This window comes from Hyla sarda, unplaced genomic scaffold (assembly GCF_029499605.1).
Source record: "Hyla sarda isolate aHylSar1 unplaced genomic scaffold, aHylSar1.hap1 scaffold_885, whole genome shotgun sequence".
NCBI lineage: Eukaryota > Metazoa > Chordata > Amphibia > Anura > Hylidae > Hyla > Hyla sarda.
The window spans coordinates 1-25,896 of record NW_026610914.1 but is presented as its reverse complement, the minus strand read 5'-3'; the positions used below and the strand labels follow the sequence as shown (position 1 = coordinate 25,896).

The 25,896-nt window shown below is 46.1% G+C and overlaps 12 non-coding genes across 12 annotated transcripts; all 12 read right to left on the bottom strand.

Annotated features, from left to right (window-relative positions):
• Positions 1 to 633: 633 nt before the first annotated feature.
• Positions 634 to 824, bottom strand: LOC130348649 (U2 spliceosomal RNA). Its single transcript, XR_008886151.1, has one exon. It is a non-coding gene; the product is annotated as a U2 spliceosomal RNA (small nuclear RNA).
• Positions 825 to 2,914: 2,090 nt separating this feature from the next.
• LOC130348646 (U2 spliceosomal RNA) lies at positions 2,915 to 3,105 on the bottom strand. The gene has a single exon (XR_008886149.1). It is a non-coding gene; the product is annotated as a U2 spliceosomal RNA (small nuclear RNA).
• A 2,083-nt stretch (positions 3,106 to 5,188) lies between these two features.
• LOC130348645 (U2 spliceosomal RNA) lies at positions 5,189 to 5,379 on the bottom strand. Its single transcript, XR_008886148.1, has one exon. It is a non-coding gene; the product is annotated as a U2 spliceosomal RNA (small nuclear RNA).
• A 2,092-nt stretch (positions 5,380 to 7,471) lies between these two features.
• LOC130348644 (U2 spliceosomal RNA) lies at positions 7,472 to 7,662 on the bottom strand. Its single transcript, XR_008886147.1, has one exon. It is a non-coding gene; the product is annotated as a U2 spliceosomal RNA (small nuclear RNA).
• Positions 7,663 to 9,750: 2,088 nt separating this feature from the next.
• On the bottom strand, positions 9,751 to 9,941 carry LOC130348643 (U2 spliceosomal RNA). The gene has a single exon (XR_008886146.1). It is a non-coding gene; the product is annotated as a U2 spliceosomal RNA (small nuclear RNA).
• A 2,090-nt stretch (positions 9,942 to 12,031) lies between these two features.
• Positions 12,032 to 12,222, bottom strand: LOC130348642 (U2 spliceosomal RNA). The gene has a single exon (XR_008886145.1). It is a non-coding gene; the product is annotated as a U2 spliceosomal RNA (small nuclear RNA).
• Positions 12,223 to 14,298: 2,076 nt separating this feature from the next.
• Positions 14,299 to 14,489, bottom strand: LOC130348641 (U2 spliceosomal RNA). The gene has a single exon (XR_008886144.1). It is a non-coding gene; the product is annotated as a U2 spliceosomal RNA (small nuclear RNA).
• Positions 14,490 to 16,572: 2,083 nt separating this feature from the next.
• LOC130348640 (U2 spliceosomal RNA) lies at positions 16,573 to 16,763 on the bottom strand. The gene has a single exon (XR_008886143.1). It is a non-coding gene; the product is annotated as a U2 spliceosomal RNA (small nuclear RNA).
• Positions 16,764 to 18,829: 2,066 nt separating this feature from the next.
• Positions 18,830 to 19,020, bottom strand: LOC130348639 (U2 spliceosomal RNA). The gene has a single exon (XR_008886142.1). It is a non-coding gene; the product is annotated as a U2 spliceosomal RNA (small nuclear RNA).
• A 2,083-nt stretch (positions 19,021 to 21,103) lies between these two features.
• Positions 21,104 to 21,294, bottom strand: LOC130348638 (U2 spliceosomal RNA). The gene has a single exon (XR_008886141.1). It is a non-coding gene; the product is annotated as a U2 spliceosomal RNA (small nuclear RNA).
• A 2,080-nt stretch (positions 21,295 to 23,374) lies between these two features.
• On the bottom strand, positions 23,375 to 23,565 carry LOC130348627 (U2 spliceosomal RNA). The gene has a single exon (XR_008886132.1). It is a non-coding gene; the product is annotated as a U2 spliceosomal RNA (small nuclear RNA).
• Positions 23,566 to 25,656: 2,091 nt separating this feature from the next.
• LOC130348684 (U2 spliceosomal RNA) lies at positions 25,657 to 25,847 on the bottom strand. Its single transcript, XR_008886183.1, has one exon. It is a non-coding gene; the product is annotated as a U2 spliceosomal RNA (small nuclear RNA).
• Positions 25,848 to 25,896: the final 49 nt, after the last annotated feature.

Here is a 25,896-nt window from a genome sequence, read left to right as displayed (position 1 = left end):
ACTTTGGTCTATATTGATGCGGGACATAGACAGCCAGCTGATGACCAATCCATTAGTGCAATGGATGGCTGGAAGCATTTGTCTTTGCCTTTGCAATACCACAGAAGCAATGCATGGTCAATGTACAGCAATGACACACCTGTGTGAACAGCCAGGAGACCCCCCCCATGTTATGTTACATAGTTACATAGTTAGTACGGTCGAAAAAAGACATATGTCCATCAAGTTCAACCAGGGAATTAAGGGGTAGGGGTGTGGCGCGATATTGGGGAAGGGATGAGATTTTATATTTCTTCATAAGCATTAATCTTATTTTGTCAATTAGGAACATTCAGCACCCACCCGCTATCAAGGCAGCTGCCTATCATGTCATGCCCTACCTGCACAGGTGTGCTGGCTACTCAAATGATCCAATTAAGGAGGCCATTTAGTCAGCAGCAGCAGAAGTCCTGTGCCTGGACGCTCCAACAGCGGCCAGACACAAGCAGAAGCAGAAGCAGCAGAAGCAGCAGCAGCACCACCTTTTGTTTTTTGGCTGCAGCAGCAGCAGCAAGGCCCACAGGGCTGGCTAGCTGGCTAGCCAGCAAGCAGGTAGCAATGAAAGTAGGAATCTTTCTTTTTAACCCTGTAAGGGGGTGGTGCACTGTACCCGAAGATACTGCCATATCGGGTCAATGCATAGGGCGACGGAAGCAAGCTTCGAAATCGGCCCCCGTTCTCAAAAATCCATTTAATATATGGTCCCCAGATAGGGGACGTATCAGATATTAAACTGATAAGAACAGATACTACACTTGATCTTAGCCAAAAGGCCGAGAAGCGATAACCGTGAAAGGGGCGGGCCCAACAAGGTCCCCTTCATGGGCACTATCACTGCTTGCTGTCAGGGAGGCTGCCAGACAATTTTCCATGCACACTCTGGGCTGGGGGGCAGTCAACCACCAGTACACACAGCAGAACCTAAACCCATACCATTATTGCTAAGCAGCAAGACAGGGGCCCATTGCACTCCCACGGGGCCTTTTTAAATGCAATCCATAACCCGGATTTGCCAGGAACCCTTCTTACTCCTCCTACTTGCATGTGACACTGGGCTTAGGATCTGCATAGGAAACACACACACAAGCACACACCTACCTTTGTTGCCTGCAGATGCCTCCTTGGCTGTCCCCAAACGGTATCAAACCAACACCCACGGGAAGCTGTAAGCATAGAGGACATGCCTGCACCCCATTGGACTTACCTGTGTGGGTTAAATCCGGGTTATTTGACAACCTATGGCGGTGATGGTTCTGCTCAGGCAGAGCAGTGCTGATGCTCCTCATAAAGCTGTCGCTGCTGTGAAGGTTCTAGGTGACATCACAAATCCCTATGGTTACATACACAACAAAGCTGGGTTGTTGTTGTTTACACTCTGCAAGGCCTGTGGAAGTGAGTGACATCATAGCACTGTAGTTCTGAGGGTTCTAGATGGATGCAACAATCTCCTGTTGCTTCTATGAAGGCCATAATAGACGACATCACCAAACAGCTCCATAGTCACATACACAGCAAAGGAGAGATGTTGTTTACACCTAGTGATGTCAGTGGTATTGAGTGACATCACAGCACAGTGCTAAGGCTCCTGGGCCTGGACACAGCAGCGGCTGCAATATCTCAACGGAGAATACGTTTATATATATGTGTGTGTGTGCGCGTATATATATATATATATATATATATATATATATATATATATATATATTTCTCCGCCGAAATCACTTTTAAACCCATTTCCACCTTTTTTTCCCTTCTCTTCCTCTTACTTTTTTTTCACGTTTTTTTACGTTTTTCTCCTTTTCGCCTCTTTTCTGGGCGTATTATTCTTCTTTTTCTTCTTTTTTTTCGTCTAATGCATACCCCATCAGTGCAGCAATGCTTATTCAATACCGCCAGCAGATGGAGACACTGGGGGATAATTTTCTAAGGATTTATACTGATTTTTCCTGTCTGAATTTGTCGCACAGAAAGTTGCAGGCCAAATATGTGTGACATTTCTGCGACTTTAGCTTCTAGAGCATTTTTACAACATTATACATAGGTGCTGAATACATAAAAAGCGACTGTTCAGCGACAGACAAGTCGCATCGGCTGAAAGTAGGCCAGAATGTCAGTCCATGTTGGAGCAGGTTTAGATACAGTCTAAAGTATAGATCTCAAAGTCTGTGCACAGAATTTAGCAAGGGCCTCGCACCTTCTGATGCATCAGGTAGGTGCACAATAGCATAGCCTAACCCTCTGTACTTTGGTCTATATTGATGCGGGACATAGACAGCCAGCTGATGACCAATCCATTAGTGCAATGGATGGCTGGAAGCATTTGTCTTTGCCTTTGCAATACCACAGAAGCAATGCATGGTCAATGTACAGCAATGACACACCTGTGTGAACAGCCAGGAGACCCCCCCCATGTTATGTTACATAGTTACATAGTTAGTACGGTCGAAAAAAGACATATGTCCATCAAGTTCAACCAGGGAATTAAGGGGTAGGGGTGTGGCGCGATATTGGGGAAGGGATGAGATTTTATATTTCTTCATAAGCATTAATCTTATTTTGTCAATTAGGAACATTCAGCACCCACCCGCTATCAAGGCCGCTGCCTATCATGTCATGCCCTACCTGCACAGGTGTGCTGGCTACTCAAATGATCCAATTAAGGAGGCCATTTAGTCAGCAGCAGCAGAAGTCCTGTGCCTGGACGCTCCAACAGCGGCCAGACACAAGCAGAAGCAGAAGCAGCAGAAGCAGCAGCAGCACCACCTTTTGTTTTTTGGCTGCAGCAGCAGCAGCAAGGCCCACAGGGCTGGCTAGCTGGCTAGCCAGCAAGCAGGTAGCAATGAAAGTAGGAATCTTTCTTTTTAACCCTGTAAGGGGGTGGTGCACTGTACCCGAAGATACTGCCATATCGGGTCAATGCATAGGGCGACGGAAGCAAGCTTCGAAATCGGCCCCCGTTCTCAAAAATCCATTTAATATATGGTCCCCAGATAGGGGACGTATCAGATATTAAACTGATAAGAACAGATACTACACTTGATCTTAGCCAAAAGGCCGAGAAGCGATAACCGTGAAAGGGGCGGGCCCAACAAGGTCCCCTTCATGGGCACTATCACTGCTTGCTGTCAGGGAGGCTGCCAGACAATTTTCCATGCACACTCTGGGCTGGGGGGCAGTCAACCACCAGTACACACAGCAGAACCTAAACCCATACCATTATTGCTAAGCAGCAAGACAGGGGCCCATTGCACTCCCACGGGGCCTTTTTAAATGCAATCCATAACCCGGATTTGCCAGGAACCCTTCTTACTCCTCCTACTTGCATGTGACACTGGGCTTAGGATCTGCATAGGAAACACACACACAAGCACACACCTACCTTTGTTGCCTGCAGATGCCTCCTTGGCTGTCCCCAAACGGTATCAAACCAACACCCACGGGAAGCTGTAAGCATAGAGGACATGCCTGCACCCCATTGGACTTACCTGTGTGGGTTAAATCCGGGTTATTTGACAACCTATGGCGGTGATGGTTCTGCTCAGGCAGAGCAGTGCTGATGCTCCTCATAAAGCTGTCGCTGCTGTGAAGGTTCTAGGTGACATCACAAATCCCTATGGTTACATACACAACAAAGCTGGGTTGTTGTTGTTTACACTCTGCAAGGCCTGTGGAAGTGAGTGACATCATAGCACTGTAGTTCTGAGGGTTCTAGATGGATGCAACAATCTCCTGTTGCTTCTATGAAGGCCATAATAGACGACATCACCAAACAGCTCCATAGTCACATACACAGCAAAGGAGAGATGTTGTTTACACCTAGTGATGTCAGTGGTATTGAGTGACATCACAGCACAGTGCTAAGGCTCCTGGGCCTGGACACAGCAGCGGCTGCAATATCTCAACGGAGAATACGTTTATATATATGTGTGTGTGTGCGCGTATATATATATATATATATATATATATATATATATATATTTCTCCGCCGAAATCACTTTTAAACCCATTTCCACCTTTTTTTCCCTTCTCTTCCTCTTACTTTTTTTTCACGTTTTTTTACGTTTTTCTCCTTTTCGCCTCTTTTCTGGGCGTATTATTCTTCTTTTTCTTCTTTTTTTTCGTCTAATGCATACCCCATCAGTGCAGCAATGCTTATTCAATACCGCCAGCAGATGGAGACACTGGGGGATAATTTTCTAAGGATTTATACTGATTTTTCCTGTCTGAATTTGTCGCACAGAAAGTTGCAGGCCAAATATGTGTGACATTTCTGCGACTTTAGCTTCTAGAGCATTTTTACAACATTATACATAGGTGCTGAATACATAAAAAGCGACTGTTCAGCGACAGACAAGTCGCATCGGCTGAAAGTAGGCCAGAATGTCAGTCCATGTTGGAGCAGGTTTAGATACAGTCTAAAGTATAGATCTCAAAGTCTGTGCACAGAATTTAGCAAGGGCCTCGCACCTTCTGATGCATCAGGTAGGTGCACAATAGCATAGCCTAACCCTCTGTACTTTGGTCTATATTGATGCGGGACATAGACAGCCAGCTGATGACCAATCCATTAGTGCAATGGATGGCTGGAAGCATTTGTCTTTGCCTTTGCAATACCACAGAAGCAATGCATGGTCAATGTACAGCAATGACACACCTGTGTGAACAGCCAGGAGACCCCCCCCCATGTTATGTTACATAGTTACATAGTTAGTACGGTCGAAAAAAGACATATGTCCATCAAGTTCAACCAGGGAATTAAGGGGTAGGGGTGTGGCGCGATATTGGGGAAGGGATGAGATTTTATATTTCTTCATAAGCATTAATCTTATTTTGTCAATTAGGAACATTCAGCACCCACCCGCTATCAAGGCAGCTGCCTATCATGTCATGCCCTACCTGCACAGGTGTGCTGGCTACTCATATGATCCAATTAAGGAGGCCATTTAGTCAGCAGCAGCAGAAGTCCTGTGCCTGGACGCTCCAACAGCGGCCAGACACAAGCAGAAGCAGAAGCAGCAGAAGCAGCAGCAGCACCACCTTTTGTTTTTTGGCTGCAGCAGCAGCAGCAAGGCCCACAGGGCTGGCTAGCTGGCTAGCCAGCAAGCAGGTAGCAATGAAAGTAGGAATCTTTCTTTTTAACCCTGTAAGGGGGTGGTGCACTGTACCCGAAGATACTGCCATATCGGGTCAATGCATAGGGCGACGGAAGCAAGCTTCGAAATCGGCCCCCGTTCTCAAAAATCCATTTAATATATGGTCCCCAGATAGGGGACGTATCAGATATTAAACTGATAAGAACAGATACTACACTTGATCTTAGCCAAAAGGCCGAGAAGCGATAACCGTGAAAGGGGCGGGCCCAACAAGGTCCCCTTCATGGGCACTATCACTGCTTGCTGTCAGGGAGGCTGCCAGACAATTTTCCATGCACACTCTGGGCTGGGGGGCAGTCAACCACCAGTACACACAGCAGAACCTAAACCCATACCATTATTGCTAAGCAGCAAGACAGGGGCCCATTGCACTCCCACGGGGCCTTTTTAAATGCAATCCATAACCCGGATTTGCCAGGAACCCTTCTTACTCCTCCTACTTGCATGTGACACTGGGCTTAGGATCTGCATAGGAAACACACACACAAGCACACACCTACCTTTGTTGCCTGCAGATGCCTCCTTGGCTGTCCCCAAACGGTATCAAACCAACACCCACGGGAAGCTGTAAGCATAGAGGACATGCCTGCACCCCATTGGACTTACCTGTGTGGGTTAAATCCGGGTTATTTGACAACCTATGGCGGTGATGGTTCTGCTCAGGCAGAGCAGTGCTGATGCTCCTCATAAAGCTGTCGCTGCTGTGAAGGTTCTAGGTGACATCACAAATCCCTATGGTTACATACACAACAAAGCTGGGTTGTTGTTGTTTACACTCTGCAAGGCCTGTGGAAGTGAGTGACATCATAGCACTGTAGTTCTGAGGGTTCTAGATGGATGCAACAATCTCCTGTTGCTTCTATGAAGGCCATAATAGACGACATCACCAAACAGCTCCATAGTCACATACACAGCAAAGGAGAGATGTTGTTTACACCTAGTGATGTCAGTGGTATTGAGTGACATCACAGCACAGTGCTAAGGCTCCTGGGCCTGGACACAGCAGCGGCTGCAATATCTCAACGGAGAATACGTTTATATATATGTGTGTGTGTGCGCGTATATATATATATATATATATATATATATATATATATATATATATATATTTCTCCGCCGAAATCACTTTTAAACCCATTTCCACCTTTTTTTCCCTTCTCTTCCTCTTACTTTTTTTTCACGTTTTTTTACGTTTTTCTCCTTTTCGCCTCTTTTCTGGGCGTATTATTCTTCTTTTTCTTCTTTTTTTTCGTCTAATGCATACCCCATCAGTGCAGCAATGCTTATTCAATACCGCCAGCAGATGGAGACACTGGGGGATAATTTTCTAAGGATTTATACTGATTTTTCCTGTCTGAATTTGTCGCACAGAAAGTTGCAGGCCAAATATGTGTGACATTTCTGCGACTTTAGCTTCTAGAGCATTTTTACAACATTATACATAGGTGCTGAATACATAAAAAGCGACTGTTCAGCGACAGACAAGTCGCATCGGCTGAAAGTAGGCCAGAATGTCAGTCCATGTTGGAGCAGGTTTAGATACAGTCTAAAGTATAGATCTCAAAGTCTGTGCACAGAATTTAGCAAGGGCCTCGCACCTTCTGATGCATCAGGTAGGTGCACAATAGCATAGCCTAACCCTCTGTACTTTGGTCTATATTGATGCGGGACATAGACAGCCAGCTGATGACCAATCCATTAGTGCAATGGATGGCTGGAAGCATTTGTCTTTGCCTTTGCAATACCACAGAAGCAATGCATGGTCAATGTACAGCAATGACACACCTGTGTGAACAGCCAGGAGACCCCCCCCATGTTATGTTACATAGTTACATAGTTAGTACGGTCGAAAAAAGACATATGTCCATCAAGTTCAACCAGGGAATTAAGGGGTAGGGGTGTGGCGCGATATTGGGGAAGGGATGAGATTTTATATTTCTTCATAAGCATTAATCTTATTTTGTCAATTAGGAACATTCAGCACCCACCCGCTATCAAGGCAGCTGCCTATCATGTCATGCCCTACCTGCACAGGTGTGCTGGCTACTCAAATGATCCAATTAAGGAGGCCATTTAGTCAGCAGCAGCAGAAGTCCTGTGCCTGGACGCTCCAACAGCGGCCAGACACAAGCAGAAGCAGAAGCAGCAGAAGCAGCAGCAGCACCACCTTTTGTTTTTTGGCTGCAGCAGCAGCAGCAAGGCCCACAGGGCTGGCTAGCTGGCTAGCCAGCAAGCAGGTAGCAATGAAAGTAGGAATCTTTCTTTTTAACCCTGTAAGGGGGTGGTGCACTGTACCCGAAGATACTGCCATATCGGGTCAATGCATAGGGCGACGGAAGCAAGCTTCGAAATCGGCCCCCGTTCTCAAAAATCCATTTAATATATGGTCCCCAGATAGGGGACGTATCAGATATTAAACTGATAAGAACAGATACTACACTTGATCTTAGCCAAAAGGCCGAGAAGCGATAACCGTGAAAGGGGCGGGCCCAACAAGGTCCCCTTCATGGGCACTATCACTGCTTGCTGTCAGGGAGGCTGCCAGACAATTTTCCATGCACACTCTGGGCTGGGGGGCAGTCAACCACCAGTACACACAGCAGAACCTAAACCCATACCATTATTGCTAAGCAGCAAGACAGGGGCCCATTGCACTCCCACGGGGCCTTTTTAAATGCAATCCATAACCCGGATTTGCCAGGAACCCTTCTTACTCCTCCTACTTGCATGTGACACTGGGCTTAGGATCTGCATAGGAAACACACACACAAGCACACACCTACCTTTGTTGCCTGCAGATGCCTCCTTGGCTGTCCCCAAACGGTATCAAACCAACACCCACGGGAAGCTGTAAGCATAGAGGACATGCCTGCACCCCATTGGACTTACCTGTGTGGGTTAAATCCGGGTTATTTGACAACCTATGGCGGTGATGGTTCTGCTCAGGCAGAGCAGTGCTGATGCTCCTCATAAAGCTGTCGCTGCTGTGAAGGTTCTAGGTGACATCACAAATCCCTATGGTTACATACACAACAAAGCTGGGTTGTTGTTGTTTACACTCTGCAAGGCCTGTGGAAGTGAGTGACATCATAGCACTGTAGTTCTGAGGGTTCTAGATGGATGCAACAATCTCCTGTTGCTTCTATGAAGGCCATAATAGACGACATCACCAAACAGCTCCATAGTCACATACACAGCAAAGGAGAGATGTTGTTTACACCTAGTGATGTCAGTGGTATTGAGTGACATCACAGCACAGTGCTAAGGCTCCTGGGCCTGGACACAGCAGCGGCTGCAATATCTCAACGGAGAATACGTTTATATATATGTGTGTGTGTGCGCGTATATATATATATATATATATATATATATATATATATATATATATTTCTCCGCCGAAATCACTTTTAAACCCATTTCCACCTTTTTTTCCCTTCTCTTCCTCTTACTTTTTTTTCACGTTTTTTTACGTTTTTCTCCTTTTCGCCTCTTTTCTGGGCGTATTATTCTTCTTTTTCTTCTTTTTTTTCGTCTAATGCATACCCCATCAGTGCAGCAATGCTTATTCAATACCGCCAGCAGATGGAGACACTGGGGGATAATTTTCTAAGGATTTATACTGATTTTTCCTGTCTGAATTTGTCGCACAGAAAGTTGCAGGCCAAATATGTGTGACATTTCTGCGACTTTAGCTTCTAGAGCATTTTTACAACATTATACATAGGTGCTGAATACATAAAAAGCGACTGTTCAGCGACAGACAAGTCGCATCGGCTGAAAGTAGGCCAGAATGTCAGTCCATGTTGGAGCAGGTTTAGATACAGTCTAAAGTATAGATCTCAAAGTCTGTGCACAGAATTTAGCAAGGGCCTCGCACCTTCTGATGCATCAGGTAGGTGCACAATAGCATAGCCTAACCCTCTGTACTTTGGTCTATATTGATGCGGGACATAGACAGCCAGCTGATGACCAATCCATTAGTGCAATGGATGGCTGGAAGCATTTGTCTTTGCCTTTGCAATACCACAGAAGCAATGCATGGTCAATGTACAGCAATGACACACCTGTGTGAACAGCCAGGAGACCCCCCCCATGTTATGTTACATAGTTACATAGTTAGTACGGTCGAAAAAAGACATATGTCCATCAAGTTCAACCAGGGAATTAAGGGGTAGGGGTGTGGCGCGATATTGGGGAAGGGATGAGATTTTATATTTCTTCATAAGCATTAATCTTATTTTGTCAATTAGGAACATTCAGCACCCACCCGCTATCAAGGCAGCTGCCTATCATGTCATGCCCTACCTGCACAGGTGTGCTGGCTACTCAAATGATCCAATTAAGGAGGCCATTTAGTCAGCAGCAGCAGAAGTCCTGTGCCTGGACGCTCCAACAGCGGCCAGACACAAGCAGAAGCAGAAGCAGCAGAAGCAGCAGCAGCACCACCTTTTGTTTTTTGGCTGCAGCAGCAGCAGCAAGGCCCACAGGGCTGGCTAGCTGGCTAGCCAGCAAGCAGGTAGCAATGAAAGTAGGAATCTTTCTTTTTAACCCTGTAAGGGGGTGGTGCACTGTACCCGAAGATACTGCCATATCGGGTCAATGCATAGGGCGACGGAAGCAAGCTTCGAAATCGGCCCCCGTTCTCAAAAATCCATTTAATATATGGTCCCCAGATAGGGGACGTATCAGATATTAAACTGATAAGAACAGATACTACACTTGATCTTAGCCAAAAGGCCGAGAAGCGATAACCGTGAAAGGGGCGGGCCCAACAAGGTCCCCTTCATGGGCACTATCACTGCTTGCTGTCAGGGAGGCTGCCAGACAATTTTCCATGCACACTCTGGGCTGGGGGGCAGTCAACCACCAGTACACACAGCAGAACCTAAACCCATACCATTATTGCTAAGCAGCAAGACAGGGGCCCATTGCACTCCCACGGGGCCTTTTTAAATGCAATCCATAACCCGGATTTGCCAGGAACCCTTCTTACTCCTCCTACTTGCATGTGACACTGGGCTTAGGATCTGCATAGGAAACACACACACAAGCACACACCTACCTTTGTTGCCTGCAGATGCCTCCTTGGCTGTCCCCAAACGGTATCAAACCAACACCCACGGGAAGCTGTAAGCATAGAGGACATGCCTGCACCCCATTGGACTTACCTGTGTGGGTTAAATCCGGGTTATTTGACAACCTATGGCGGTGATGGTTCTGCTCAGGCAGAGCAGTGCTGATGCTCCTCATAAAGCTGTCGCTGCTGTGAAGGTTCTAGGTGACATCACAAATCCCTATGGTTACATACACAACAAAGCTGGGTTGTTGTTGTTTACACTCTGCAAGGCCTGTGGAAGTGAGTGACATCATAGCACTGTAGTTCTGAGGGTTCTAGATGGATGCAACAATCTCCTGTTGCTTCTATGAAGGCCATAATAGACGACATCACCAAACAGCTCCATAGTCACATACACAGCAAAGGAGAGATGTTGTTTACACCTAGTGATGTCAGTGGTATTGAGTGACATCACAGCACAGTGCTAAGGCTCCTGGGCCTGGACACAGCAGCGGCTGCAATATCTCAACGGAGAATACGTTTATATATATGTGTGTGTGTGCGCGTATATATATATATATATATATATATATATATATATATATATATATATTTCTCCGCCGAAATCACTTTTAAACCCATTTCCACCTTTTTTTCCCTTCTCTTCCTCTTACTTTTTTTTCACGTTTTTTTACGTTTTTCTCCTTTTCGCCTCTTTTCTGGGCGTATTATTCTTCTTTTTCTTCTTTTTTTTCGTCTAATGCATACCCCATCAGTGCAGCAATGCTTATTCAATACCGCCAGCAGATGGAGACACTGGGGGATAATTTTCTAAGGATTTATACTGATTTTTCCTGTCTGAATTTGTCGCACAGAAAGTTGCAGGCCAAATATGTGTGACATTTCTGCGACTTTAGCTTCTAGAGCATTTTTACAACATTATACATAGGTGCTGAATACATAAAAAGCGACTGTTCAGCGACAGACAAGTCGCATCGGCTGAAAGTAGGCCAGAATGTCAGTCCATGTTGGAGCAGGTTTAGATACAGTCTAAAGTATAGATCTCAAAGTCTGTGCACAGAATTTAGCAAGGGCCTCGCACCTTCTGATGCATCAGGTAGGTGCACAATAGCATAGCCTAACCCTCTGTACTTTGGTCTATATTGATGCGGGACATAGACAGCCAGCTGATGACCAATCCATTAGTGCAATGGATGGCTGGAAGCATTTGTCTTTGCCTTTGCAATACCACAGAAGCAATGCATGGTCAATGTACAGCAATGACACACCTGTGTGAACAGCCAGGAGACCCCCCCCATGTTATGTTACATAGTTACATAGTTAGTACGGTCGAAAAAAGACATATGTCCATCAAGTTCAACCAGGGAATTAAGGGGTAGGGGTGTGGCGCGATATTGGGGAAGGGATGAGATTTTATATTTCTTCATAAGCATTAATCTTATTTTGTCAATTAGGAACATTCAGCACCCACCCGCTATCAAGGCAGCTGCCTATCATGTCATGCCCTACCTGCACAGGTGTGCTGGCTACTCAAATGATCCAATTAAGGAGGCCATTTAGTCAGCAGCAGCAGAAGTCCTGTGCCTGGACGCTCCAACAGCGGCCAGACACAAGCAGAAGCAGAAGCAGCAGAAGCAGCAGCAGCACCACCTTTTGTTTTTTGGCTGCAGCAGCAGCAGCAAGGCCCACAGGGCTGGCTAGCTGGCTAGCCAGCAAGCAGGTAGCAATGAAAGTAGGAATCTTTCTTTTTAACCCTGTAAGGGGGTGGTGCACTGTACCCGAAGATACTGCCATATCGGGTCAATGCATAGGGCGACGGAAGCAAGCTTCGAAATCGGCCCCCGTTCTCAAAAATCCATTTAATATATGGTCCCCAGATAGGGGACGTATCAGATATTAAACTGATAAGAACAGATACTACACTTGATCTTAGCCAAAAGGCCGAGAAGCGATAACCGTGAAAGGGGCGGGCCCAACAAGGTCCCCTTCATGGGCACTATCACTGCTTGCTGTCAGGGAGGCTGCCAGACAATTTTCCATGCACACTCTGGGCTGGGGGGCAGTCAACCACCAGTACACACAGCAGAACCTAAACCCATACCATTATTGCTAAGCAGCAAGACAGGGGCCCATTGCACTCCCACGGGGCCTTTTTAAATGCAATCCATAACCCGGATTTGCCAGGAACCCTTCTTACTCCTCCTACTTGCATGTGACACTGGGCTTAGGATCTGCATAGGAAACACACACACAAGCACACACCTACCTTTGTTGCCTGCAGATGCCTCCTTGGCTGTCCCCAAACGGTATCAAACCAACACCCACGGGAAGCTGTAAGCATAGAGGACATGCCTGCACCCCATTGGACTTACCTGTGTGGGTTAAATCCGGGTTATTTGACAACCTATGGCGGTGATGGTTCTGCTCAGGCAGAGCAGTGCTGATGCTCCTCATAAAGCTGTCGCTGCTGTGAAGGTTCTAGGTGACATCACAAATCCCTATGGTTACATACACAACAAAGCTGGGTTGTTGTTGTTTACACTCTGCAAGGCCTGTGGAAGTGAGTGACATCATAGCACTGTAGTTCTGAGGGTTCTAGATGGATGCAACAATCTCCTGTTGCTTCTATGAAGGCCATAATAGACGACATCACCAAACAGCTCCATAGTCACATGCACAGCAAAGGAGAGATGTTGTTTACACCTAGTGATGTCAGTGGTATTGAGTGACATCACAGCACAGTGCTAAGGCTCCTGGGCCTGGACACAGCAGCGGCTGCAATATCTCAACGGAGAATACGTTTATATATATGTGTGTGTGTGCGCGTATATATATATATATATATATATATATATATATATATATATATTCTCCGCCGAAATCACTTTTAAACCCATTTCCACCTTTTTTTCCCTTCTCTTCCTCTTACTTTTTTTTCACGTTTTTTTACGTTTTTCTCCTTTTCGCCTCTTTTCTGGGCGTATTATTCTTCTTTTTCTTCTTTTTTTTCGTCTAATGCATACCCCATCAGTGCAGCAATGCTTATTCAATACCGCCAGCAGATGGAGACACTGGGGGATAATTTTCTAAGGATTTATACTGATTTTTCCTGTCTGAATTTGTCGCACAGAAAGTTGCAGGCCAAATATGTGTGACATTTCTGCGACTTTAGCTTCTAGAGCATTTTTACAACATTATACATAGGTGCTGAATACATAAAAAGCGACTGTTCAGCGACAGACAAGTCGCATCGGCTGAAAGTAGGCCAGAATGTCAGTCCATGTTGGAGCAGGTTTAGATACAGTCTAAAGTATAGATCTCAAAGTCTGTGCACAGAATTTAGCAAGGGCCTCGCACCTTCTGATGCATCAGGTAGGTGCACAATAGCATAGCCTAACCCTCTGTACTTTGGTCTATATTGATGCGGGACATAGACAGCCAGCTGATGACCAATCCATTAGTGCAATGGATGGCTGGAAGCATTTGTCTTTGCCTTTGCAATACCACAGAAGCAATGCATGGTCAATGTACAGCAATGACACACCTGTGTGAACAGCCAGGAGACCCCCCCCCCCCCCCCCATGTTATGTTACATAGTTACATAGTTAGTACGGTCGAAAAAAGACATATGTCCATCAAGTTCAACCAGGGAATTAAGGGGTAGGGGTGTGGCGCGATATTGGGGAAGGGATGAGATTTTATATTTCTTCATAAGCATTAATCTTATTTTGTCAATTAGGAACATTCAGCACCCACCCGCTATCAAGGCAGCTGCCTATCATGTCATGCCCTACCTGCACAGGTGTGCTGGCTACTCAAATGATCCAATTAAGGAGGCCATTTAGTCAGCAGCAGCAGAAGTCCTGTGCCTGGACGCTCCAACAGCGGCCAGACACAAGCAGAAGCAGCAGCAGCAGCACCACCTTTTGTTTTTTGGCTGCAGCAGCAAGGCCCACAGGGCTGGCTAGCTGGCTAGCCAGCAAGCAGGTAGCAATGAAAGTAGGAATCTTTCTTTTTAACCCTGTAAGGGGGTGGTGCACTGTACCCGAAGATACTGCCATATCGGGTCAATGCATAGGGCGACGGAAGCAAGCTTCGAAATCGGCCCCCGTTCTCAAAAATCCATTTAATATATGGTCCCCAGATAGGGGACGTATCAGATATTAAACTGATAAGAACAGATACTACACTTGATCTTAGCCAAAAGGCCGAGAAGCGATAACCGTGAAAGGGGCGGGCCCAACAAGGTCCCCTTCATGGGCACTATCACTGCTTGCTGTCAGGGAGGCTGCCAGACAATTTTCCATGCACACTCTGGGCTGGGGGGCAGTCAACCACCAGTACACACAGCAGAACCTAAACCCATACCATTATTGCTAAGCAGCAAGACAGGGGCCCATTGCACTCCCACGGGGCCTTTTTAAATGCAATCCATAACCCGGATTTGCCAGGAACCCTTCTTACTCCTCCTACTTGCATGTGACACTGGGCTTAGGATCTGCATAGGAAACACACACACAAGCACACACCTACCTTTGTTGCCTGCAGATGCCTCCTTGGCTGTCCCCAAACGGTATCAAACCAACACCCACGGGAAGCTGTAAGCATAGAGGACATGCCTGCACCCCATTGGACTTACCTGTGTGGGTTAAATCCGGGTTATTTGACAACCTATGGCGGTGATGGTTCTGCTCAGGCAGAGCAGTGCTGATGCTCCTCATAAAGCTGTCGCTGCTGTGAAGGTTCTAGGTGACATCACAAATCCCTATGGTTACATACACAACAAAGCTGGGTTGTTGTTGTTTACACTCTGCAAGGCCTGTGGAAGTGAGTGACATCATAGCACTGTAGTTCTGAGGGTTCTAGATGGATGCAACAATCTCCTGTTGCTTCTATGAAGGCCATAATAGACGACATCACCAAACAGCTCCATAGTCACATACACAGCAAAGGAGAGATGTTGTTTACACCTAGTGATGTCAGTGGTATTGAGTGACATCACAGCACAGTGCTAAGGCTCCTGGGCCTGGACACAGCAGCGGCTGCAATATCTCAACGGAGAATACGTTTATATATATGTGTGTGTGTGCGCGTATATATATATATATATATATATATATATATATATATATATATATATATTTCTCCGCCGAAATCACTTTTAAACCCATTTCCACCTTTTTTTCCCTTCTCTTCCTCTTACTTTTTTTTCAAGTTTTTTTACGTTTTTCTCCTTTTCGCCTCTTTTCTGGGCGTATTATTCTTCTTTTTCTTCTTTTTTTTCGTCTAATGCATACCCCATCAGTGCAGCAATGCTTATTCAATACCGCCAGCAGATGGAGACACTGGGGGATAATTTTCTAAGGATTTATACTGATTTTTCCTGTCTGAATTTGTCGCACAGAAAGTTGCAGGCCAAATATGTGTGACATTTCTGCGACTTTAGCTTCTAGAGCATTTTTACAACATTATACATAGGTGCTGAATACATAAAAAGCGACTGTTCAGCGACAGACAAGTCGCATCGGCTGAAAGTAGGCCAGAATGTCAGTCCATGTTGGAGCAGGTTTAGATACAGTCTAAAGTATAGATCTCAAAGTCTGTGCACAGAATTTAGCAAGGGCCTCGCACCTTCTGATGCATCAGGTAGGTGCACAATAGCATAGCCTAACCCTCTGTACTTTGGTCTATATTGATGCGGGACATAGACAGCCAGCTGATGACCAATCCATTAGTGCAATGGATGGCTGGAAGCATTTGTCTTTGCCTTTGCAATACCACAGAAGCAATGCATGGTCAATGTACAGCAATGACACACCTGTGTGAACAGCCAGGAGACCCCCCCCCCCCCCCCCATGTTATGTTACATAGTTACATAGTTAGTACGGTCGAAAAAAGACATATGTCCATCAAGTTCAACCAGGGAATTAAGGGGTAGGGGTGTGGCGCGATATTGGGGAAGGGATGAGATTTTATATTTCTTCATAAGCATTAATCTTATTTTGTCAATTAGGAACATTCAGCACCCACCCGCTATCAAGGCAGCTGCCTATCATGTCATGCCCTACCTGCACAGGTGTGCTGGCTACTCAAATGATCCAATTAAGGAGGCCATTTAGTCAGCAGCAGCAGAAGTCCTGTGCCTGGACGCTCCAACAGCGGCCAGACACAAGCAGAAGCAGCAGCAGCAGCACCACCTTTTGTTTTTTGGCTGCAGCAGCAAGGCCCACAGGGCTGGCTAGCTGGCTAGCCAGCAAGCAGGTAGCAATGAAAGTAGGAATCTTTCTTTTTAACCCTGTAAGGGGGTGGTGCACTGTACCCGAAGATACTGCCATATCGGGTCAATGCATAGGGCGACGGAAGCAAGCTTCGAAATCGGCCCCCGTTCTCAAAAATCCATTTAATATATGGTCCCCAGATAGGGGACGTATCAGATATTAAACTGATAAGAACAGATACTACACTTGATCTTAGCCAAAAGGCCGAGAAGCGATAACCGTGAAAGGGGCGGGCCCAACAAGGTCCCCTTCATGGGCACTATCACTGCTTGCTGTCAGGGAGGCTGCCAGACAATTTTCCATGCACACTCTGGGCTGGGGGGCAGTCAACCACCAGTACACACAGCAGAACCTAAACCCATACCATTATTGCTAAGCAGCAAGACAGGGGCCCATTGCACTCCCACGGGGCCTTTTTAAATGCAATCCATAACCCGGATTTGCCAGGAACCCTTCTTACTCCTCCTACTTGCATGTGACACTGGGCTTAGGATCTGCATAGGAAACACACACACAAGCACACACCTACCTTTGTTGCCTGCAGATGCCTCCTTGGCTGTCCCCAAACGGTATCAAACCAACACCCACGGGAAGCTGTAAGCATAGAGGACATGCCTGCACCCCATTGGACTTACCTGTGTGGGTTAAATCCGGGTTATTTGACAACCTATGGCGGTGATGGTTCTGCTCAGGCAGAGCAGTGCTGATGCTCCTCATAAAGCTGTCGCTGCTGTGAAGGTTCTAGGTGACATCACAAATCCCTATGGTTACATACACAACAAAGCTGGGTTGTTGTTGTTTACACTCTGCAAGGCCTGTGGAAGTGAGTGTCATCATAGCACTGTAGTTCTGAGGGTTCTAGATGGATGCAACAATCTCCTGTTGCTTCTATGAAGGCCATAATAGACGACATCACCAAACAGCTCCATAGTCACATACACAGCAAAGGAGAGATGTTGTTTACACCTAGTGATGTCAGTGGTATTGAGTGACATCACAGCACAGTGCTAAGGCTCCTGGGCCTGGACACAGCAGCGGCTGCAATATCTCAACGGAGAATACGTTTATATATATGTGTGTGTGTGCGCGTATATATATATATATATATATATATATATTTCTCCGCCGAAATCACTTTTAAACCCATTTCCACCTTTTTTTCCCTTCTCTTCCTCTTACTTTTTTTTCACGTTTTTTTACGTTTTTCTCCTTTTCGCCTCTTTTCTGGGCGTATTATTCTTCTTTTTCTTCTTTTTTTTCGTCTAATGCATACCCCATCAGTGCAGCAATGCTTATTCAATACCGCCAGCAGATGGAGACACTGGGGGATAATTTTCTAAGGATTTATACTGATTTTTCCTGTCTGAATTTGTCGCACAGAAAGTTGCAGGCCAAATATGTGTGACATTTCTGCGACTTTAGCTTCTAGAGCATTTTTACAACATTATACATAGGTGCTGAATACATAAAAAGCGACTGTTCAGCGACAGACAAGTCGCATCGGCTGAAAGTAGGCCAGAATGTCAGTCCATGTTGGAGCAGGTTTAGATACAGTCTAAAGTATAGATCTCAAAGTCTGTGCACAGAATTTAGCAAGGGCCTCGCACCTTCTGATGCATCAGGTAGGTGCACAATAGCATAGCCTAACCCTCTGTACTTTGGTCTATATTGATGCGGGACATAGACAGCCAGCTGATGACCAATCCATTAGTGCAATGGATGGCTGGAAGCATTTGTCTTTGCCTTTGCAATACCACAGAAGCAATGCATGGTCAATGTACAGCAATGACACACCTGTGTGAACAGCCAGGAGACCCCCCCCCCCCCCCCCCCCATGTTATGTTACATAGTTACATAGTTAGTACGGTCGAAAAAAGACATATGTCCATCAAGTTCAACCAGGGAATTAAGGGGTAGGGGTGTGGCGCGATATTGGGGAAGGGATGAGATTTTATATTTCTTCATAAGCATTAATCTTATTTTGTCAATTAGGAACATTCAGCACCCACCCGCTATCAAGGCAGCTGCCTATCATGTCATGCCCTACCTGCACAGGTGTGCTGGCTACTCAAATGATCCAATTAAGGAGGCCATTTAGTCAGCAGCAGCAGAAGTCCTGTGCCTGGACGCTCCAACAGCGGCCAGACACAAGCAGAAGCAGCAGCAGCAGCACCACCTTTTGTTTTTTGGCTGCAGCAGCAAGGCCCACAGGGCTGGCTAGCTGGCTAGCCAGCAAGCAGGTAGCAATGAAAGTAGGAATCTTTCTTTTTAACCCTGTAAGGGGGTGGTGCACTGTACCCGAAGATACTGCCATATCGGGTCAATGCATAGGGCGACGGAAGCAAGCTTCGAAATCGGCCCCCGTTCTCAAAAATCCATTTAATATATGGTCCCCAGATAGGGGACGTATCAGATATTAAACTGATAAGAACAGATACTACACTTGATCTTAGCCAAAAGGCCGAGAAGCGATAACCGTGAAAGGGGCGGGCCCAACAAGGTCCCCTTCATGGGCACTATCACTGCTTGCTGTCAGGGAGGCTGCCAGACAATTTTCCATGCACACTCTGGGCTGGGGGGCAGTCAACCACCAGTACACACAGCAGAACCTAAACCCATACCATTATTGCTAAGCAGCAAGACAGGGGCCCATTGCACTCCCACGGGGCCTTTTTAAATGCAATCCATAACCCGGATTTGCCAGGAACCCTTCTTACTCCTCCTACTTGCATGTGACACTGGGCTTAGGATCTGCATAGGAAACACACACACAAGCACACACCTACCTTTGTTGCCTGCAGATGCCTCCTTGGCTGTCCCCAAACGGTATCAAACCAACACCCACGGGAAGCTGTAAGCATAGAGGACATGCCTGCACCCCATTGGACTTACCTGTGTGGGTTAAATCCGGGTTATTTGACAACCTATGGCGGTGATGGTTCTGCTCAGGCAGAGCAGTGCTGATGCTCCTCATAAAGCTGTCGCTGCTGTGAAGGTTCTAGGTGACATCACAAATCCCTATGGTTACATACACAACAAAGCTGGGTTGTTGTTGTTTACACTCTGCAAGGCCTGTGGAAGTGAGTGACATCATAGCACTGTAGTTCTGAGGGTTCTAGATGGATGCAACAATCTCCTGTTGCTTCTATGAAGGCCATAATAGACGACATCACCAAACAGCTCCATAGTCACATACACAGCAAAGGAGAGATGTTGTTTACACCTAGTGATGTCAGTGGTATTGAGTGACATCACAGCACAGTGCTAAGGCTCCTGGGCCTGGACACAGCAGCGGCTGCAATATCTCAACGGAGAATACGTTTATATATATGTGTGTGTGTGCGCGTATATATATATATATATATATATATATATATATATATATATATATATATTTCTCCGCCGAAATCACTTTTAAACCCATTTCCACCTTTTTTTCCCTTCTCTTCCTCTTACTTTTTTTTCACGTTTTTTTACGTTTTTCTCCTTTTCGCCTCTTTTCTGGGCGTATTATTCTTCTTTTTCTTCTTTTTTTTCGTCTAATGCATACCCCATCAGTGCAGCAATGCTTATTCAATACCGCCAGCAGATGGAGACACTGGGGGATAATTTTCTAAGGATTTATACTGATTTTTCCTGTCTGAATTTGTCGCACAGAAAGTTGCAGGCCAAATATGTGTGACATTTCTGCGACTTTAGCTTCTAGAGCATTTTTACAACATTATACATAGGTGCTGAATACATAAAAAGCGACTGTTCAGCGACAGACAAGTCGCATCGGCTGAAAGTAGGCCAGAATGTCAGTCCATGTTGGAGCAGGTTTAGATACAGTCTAAAGTATAGATCTCAAAGTCTGTGCACAGAATTTAGCAAGGGCCTCGCACCTTCTGATGCATCAGGTAGGTGCACAATAGCATAGCCTAACCCTCTGTACTTTGGTCTATATTGATGCGGGACATAGACAGCCAGCTGATGACCAATCCATTAGTGCAATGGATGGCTGGAAGCATTTGTCTTTGCCTTTGCAATACCACAGAAGCAATGCATGGTCAATGTACAGCAATGACACACCTGTGTGAACAGCCAGGAGACCCCCCCCCCCCCCCCCATGTTATGTTACATAGTTACATAGTTAGTACGGTCGAAAAAAGACATATGTCCATCAAGTTCAACCAGGGAATTAAGGGGTAGGGGTGTGGCGCGATATTGGGGAAGGGATGAGATTTTATATTTCTTCATAAGCATTAATCTTATTTTGTCAATTAGGAACATTCAGCACCCACCCGCTATCAAGGCAGCTGCCTATCATGTCATGCCCTACCTGCACAGGTGTGCTGGCTACTCAAATGATCCAATTAAGGAGGCCATTTAGTCAGCAGCAGCAGAAGTCCTGTGCCTGGACGCTCCAACAGCGGCCAGACACAAGCAGAAGCAGCAGCAGCAGCACCACCTTTTGTTTTTTGGCTGCAGCAGCAAGGCCCACAGGGCTGGCTAGCTGGCTAGCCAGCAAGCAGGTAGCAATGAAAGTAGGAATCTTTCTTTTTAACCCTGTAAGGGGGTGGTGCACTGTACCCGAAGATACTGCCATATCGGGTCAATGCATAGGGCGACGGAAGCAAGCTTCGAAATCGGCCCCCGTTCTCAAAAATCCATTTAATATATGGTCCCCAGATAGGGGACGTATCAGATATTAAACTGATAAGAACAGATACTACACTTGATCTTAGCCAAAAGGCCGAGAAGCGATAACCGTGAAAGGGGCGGGCCCAACAAGGTCCCCTTCATGGGCACTATCACTGCTTGCTGTCAGGGAGGCTGCCAGACAATTTTCCATGCACACTCTGGGCTGGGGGGCAGTCAACCACCAGTACACACAGCAGAACCTAAACCCATACCATTATTGCTAAGCAGCAAGACAGGGGCCCATTGCACTCCCACGGGGCCTTTTTAAATGCAATCCATAACCCGGATTTGCCAGGAACCCTTCTTACTCCTCCTACTTGCATGTGACACTGGGCTTAGGATCTGCATAGGAAACACACACACAAGCACACACCTACCTTTGTTGCCTGCAGATGCCTCCTTGGCTGTCCCCAAACGGTATCAAACCAACACCCACGGGAAGCTGTAAGCATAGAGGACATGCCTGCACCCCATTGGACTTACCTGTGTGGGTTAAATCCGGGTTATTTGACAACCTATGGCGGTGATGGTTCTGCTCAGGCAGAGCAGTGCTGATGCTCCTCATAAAGCTGTCGCTGCTGTGAAGGTTCTAGGTGACATCACAAATCCCTATGGTTACATACACAACAAAGCTGGGTTGTTGTTGTTTACACTCTGCAAGGCCTGTGGAAGTGAGTGACATCATAGCACTGTAGTTCTGAGGGTTCTAGATGGATGCAACAATCTCCTGTTGCTTCTATGAAGGCCATAATAGACGACATCACCAAACAGCTCCATAGTCACATACACAGCAAAGGAGAGATGTTGTTTACACCTAGTGATGTCAGTGGTATTGAGTGACATCACAGCACAGTGCTAAGGCTCCTGGGCCTGGACACAGCAGCGGCTGCAATATCTCAACGGAGAATACGTTTATATATATGTGTGTGTGTGCGCGTATATATATATATATATATATATATATATATATATATATATATATTTCTCCGCCGAAATCACTTTTAAACCCATTTCCACCTTTTTTTCCCTTCTCTTCCTCTTACTTTTTTTTCACGTTTTTTTACGTTTTTCTCCTTTTCGCCTCTTTTCTGGGCGTATTATTCTTCTTTTTCTTCTTTTTTTTCGTCTAATGCATACCCCATCAGTGCAGCAATGCTTATTCAATACCGCCAGCAGATGGAGACACTGGGGGATAATTTTCTAAGGATTTATACTGATTTTTCCTGTCTGAATTTGTCGCACAGAAAGTTGCAGGCCAAATATGTGTGACATTTCTGCGACTTTAGCTTCTAGAGCATTTTTACAACATTATACATAGGTGCTGAATACATAAAAAGCGACTGTTCAGCGACAGACAAGTCGCATCGGCTGAAAGTAGGCCAGAATGTCAGTCCATGTTGGAGCAGGTTTAGATACAGTCTAAAGTATAGATCTCAAAGTCTGTGCACAGAATTTAGCAAGGGCCTCGCACCTTCTGATGCATCAGGTAGGTGCACAATAGCATAGCCTAACCCTCTGTACTTTGGTCTATATTGATGCGGGACATAGACAGCCAGCTGATGACCAATCCATTAGTGCAATGGATGGCTGGAAGCATTTGTCTTTGCCTTTGCAATACCACAGAAGCAATGCATGGTCAATGTACAGCAATGACACACCTGTGTGAACAGCCAGGAGACCCCCCCCCCCCCCCCCCATGTTATGTTACATAGTTACATAGTTAGTACGGTCGAAAAAAGACATATGTCCATCAAGTTCAACCAGGGAATTAAGGGGTAGGGGTGTGGCGCGATATTGGGGAAGGGATGAGATTTTATATTTCTTCATAAGCATTAATCTTATTTTGTCAATTAGGAACATTCAGCACCCACCCGCTATCAAGGCAGCTGCCTATCATGTCATGCCCTACCTGCACAGGTGTGCTGGCTACTCAAATGATCCAATTAAGGAGGCCATTTAGTCAGCAGCAGCAGAAGTCCTGTGCCTGGACGCTCCAACAGCGGCCAGACACAAGCAGAAGCAGCAGCAGCAGCACCACCTTTTGTTTTTTGGCTGCAGCAGCAAGGCCCACAGGGCTGGCTAGCTGGCTAGCCAGCAAGCAGGTAGCAATGAAAGTAGGAATCTTTCTTTTTAACCCTGTAAGGGGGTGGTGCACTGTACCCGAAGATACTGCCATATCGGGTCAATGCATAGGGCGACGGAAGCAAGCTTCGAAATCGGCCCCCGTTCTCAAAAATCCATTTAATATATGGTCCCCAGATAGGGGACGTATCAGATATTAAACTGATAAGAACAGATACTACACTTGATCTTAGCCAAAAGGCCGAGAAGCGATAACCGTGAAAGGGGCGGGCCCAACAAGGTCCCCTTCATGGGCACTATCACTGCTTGCTGTCAGGGAGGCTGCCAGACAATTTTCCATGCACACTCTGGGCTGGGGGGCAGTCAACCACCAGTACACACAGCAGAACCTAAACCCATACCATTATTGCTAAGCAGCAAGACAGGGGCCCATTGCACTCCCACGGGGCCTTTTTAAATGCAATCCATAACCCGGATTTGCCAGGAACCCTTCTTACTCCTCCTACTTGCATGTGACACTGGGCTTAGGATCTGCATAGGAAACACACACACAAGCACACACCTACCTTTGTTGCCTGCAGATGCCTCCTTGGCTGTCCCCAAACGGTATCAAACCAACACCCACGGGAAGCTGTAAGCATAGAGGACATGCCTGCACCCCATTGGACTTACCTGTGTGGGTTAAATCCGGGTTATTTGACAACCTATGGCGGTGATGGTTCTGCTCAGGCAGAGCAGTGCTGATGCTCCTCATAAAGCTGTCGCTGCTGTGAAGGTTCTAGGTGACATCACAAATCCCTATGGTTACATACACAACAAAGCTGGGTTGTTGTTGTTTACACTCTGCAAGGCCTGTGGAAGTGAGTGACATCATAGCACTGTAGTTCTGAGGGTTCTAGATGGATGCAACAATCTCCTGTTGCTTCTATGAAGGCCATAATAGACGACATCACCAAACAGCTCCATAGTCACATACACAGCAAAGGAGAGATGTTGTTTACACCTAGTGATGTCAGTGGTATTGAGTGACATCACAGCACAGTGCTAAGGCTCCTGGGCCTGGACACAGCAGCGGCTGCAATATCTCAACGGAGAATACGTTTATATATATGTGTGTGTGTGCGCGTATATATATATATATATATATATATATATATATATATATATATATGTATATATATTTCTCCGCCGAAATCACTTTTAAACCCATTTCCACCTTTTTTTCCCTTCTCTTCCTCTTACTTTTTTTTCACGTTTTTTTACGTTTTTCTCCTTTTCGCCTCTTTTCTGGGCGTATTATTCTTCTTTTTCTTCTTTTTTTTCGTCTAATGCATACCCCATCAGTGCAGCAATGCTTATTCAATACCGCCAGCAGATGGAGACACTGGGGGATAATTTTCTAAGGATTTATACTGATTTTTCCTGTCTGAATTTGTCGCACAGAAAGTTGCAGGCCAAATATGTGTGACATTTCTGCGACTTTAGCTTCTAGAGCATTTTTACAACATTATACATAGGTGCTGAATACATAAAAAGCGACTGTTCAGCGACAGACAAGTCGCATCGGCTGAAAGTAGGCCAGAATGTCAGTCCATGTTGGAGCAGGTTTAGATACAGTCTAAAGTATAGATCTCAAAGTCTGTGCACAGAATTTAGCAAGGGCCTCGCACCTTCTGATGCATCAGGTAGGTGCACAATAGCATAGCCTAACCCTCTGTACTTTGGTCTATATTGATGCGGGACATAGACAGCCAGCTGATGACCAATCCATTAGTGCAATGGATGGCTGGAAGCATTTGTCTTTGCCTTTGCAATACCACAGAAGCAATGCATGGTCAATGTACAGCAATGACACACCTGTGTGAACAGCCAGGAGACCCCCCCCCCCCCCCCCCCATGTTATGTTACACAGTTACATAGTTAGTACGGTCGAAAAAAGACATATGTCCATCAAGTTCAACCAGGGAATTAAGGGGTAGGGGTGTGGCGCGATATTGGGGAAGGGATGAGATTTTATATTTCTTCATAAGCATTAATCTTATTTTGTCAATTAGGAACATTCAGCACCCACCCGCTATCAAGGCAGCTGCCTATCATGTCATGCCCTACCTGCACAGGTGTGCTGGCTACTCAAATGATCCAATTAAGGAGGCCATTTAGTCAGCAGCAGCAGAAGTCCTGTGCCTGGACGCTCCAACAGCGGCCAGACACAAGCAGAAGCAGCAGCAGCAGCACCACCTTTTGTTTTTTGGCTGCAGCAGCAAGGCCCACAGGGCTGGCTAGCTGGCTAGCCAGCAAGCAGGTAGCAATGAAAGTAGGAATCTTTCTTTTTAACCCTGTAAGGGGGTGGTGCACTGTACCCGAAGATACTGCCATATCGGGTCAATGCATAGGGCGACGGAAGCAAGCTTCGAAATCGGCCCCCGTTCTCAAAAATCCATTTAATATATGGTCCCCAGATAGGGGACGTATCAGATATTAAACTGATAAGAACAGATACTACACTTGATCTTAGCCAAAAGGCCGAGAAGCGATAACCGTGAAAGGGGCGGGCCCAACAAGGTCCCCTTCATGGGCACTATCA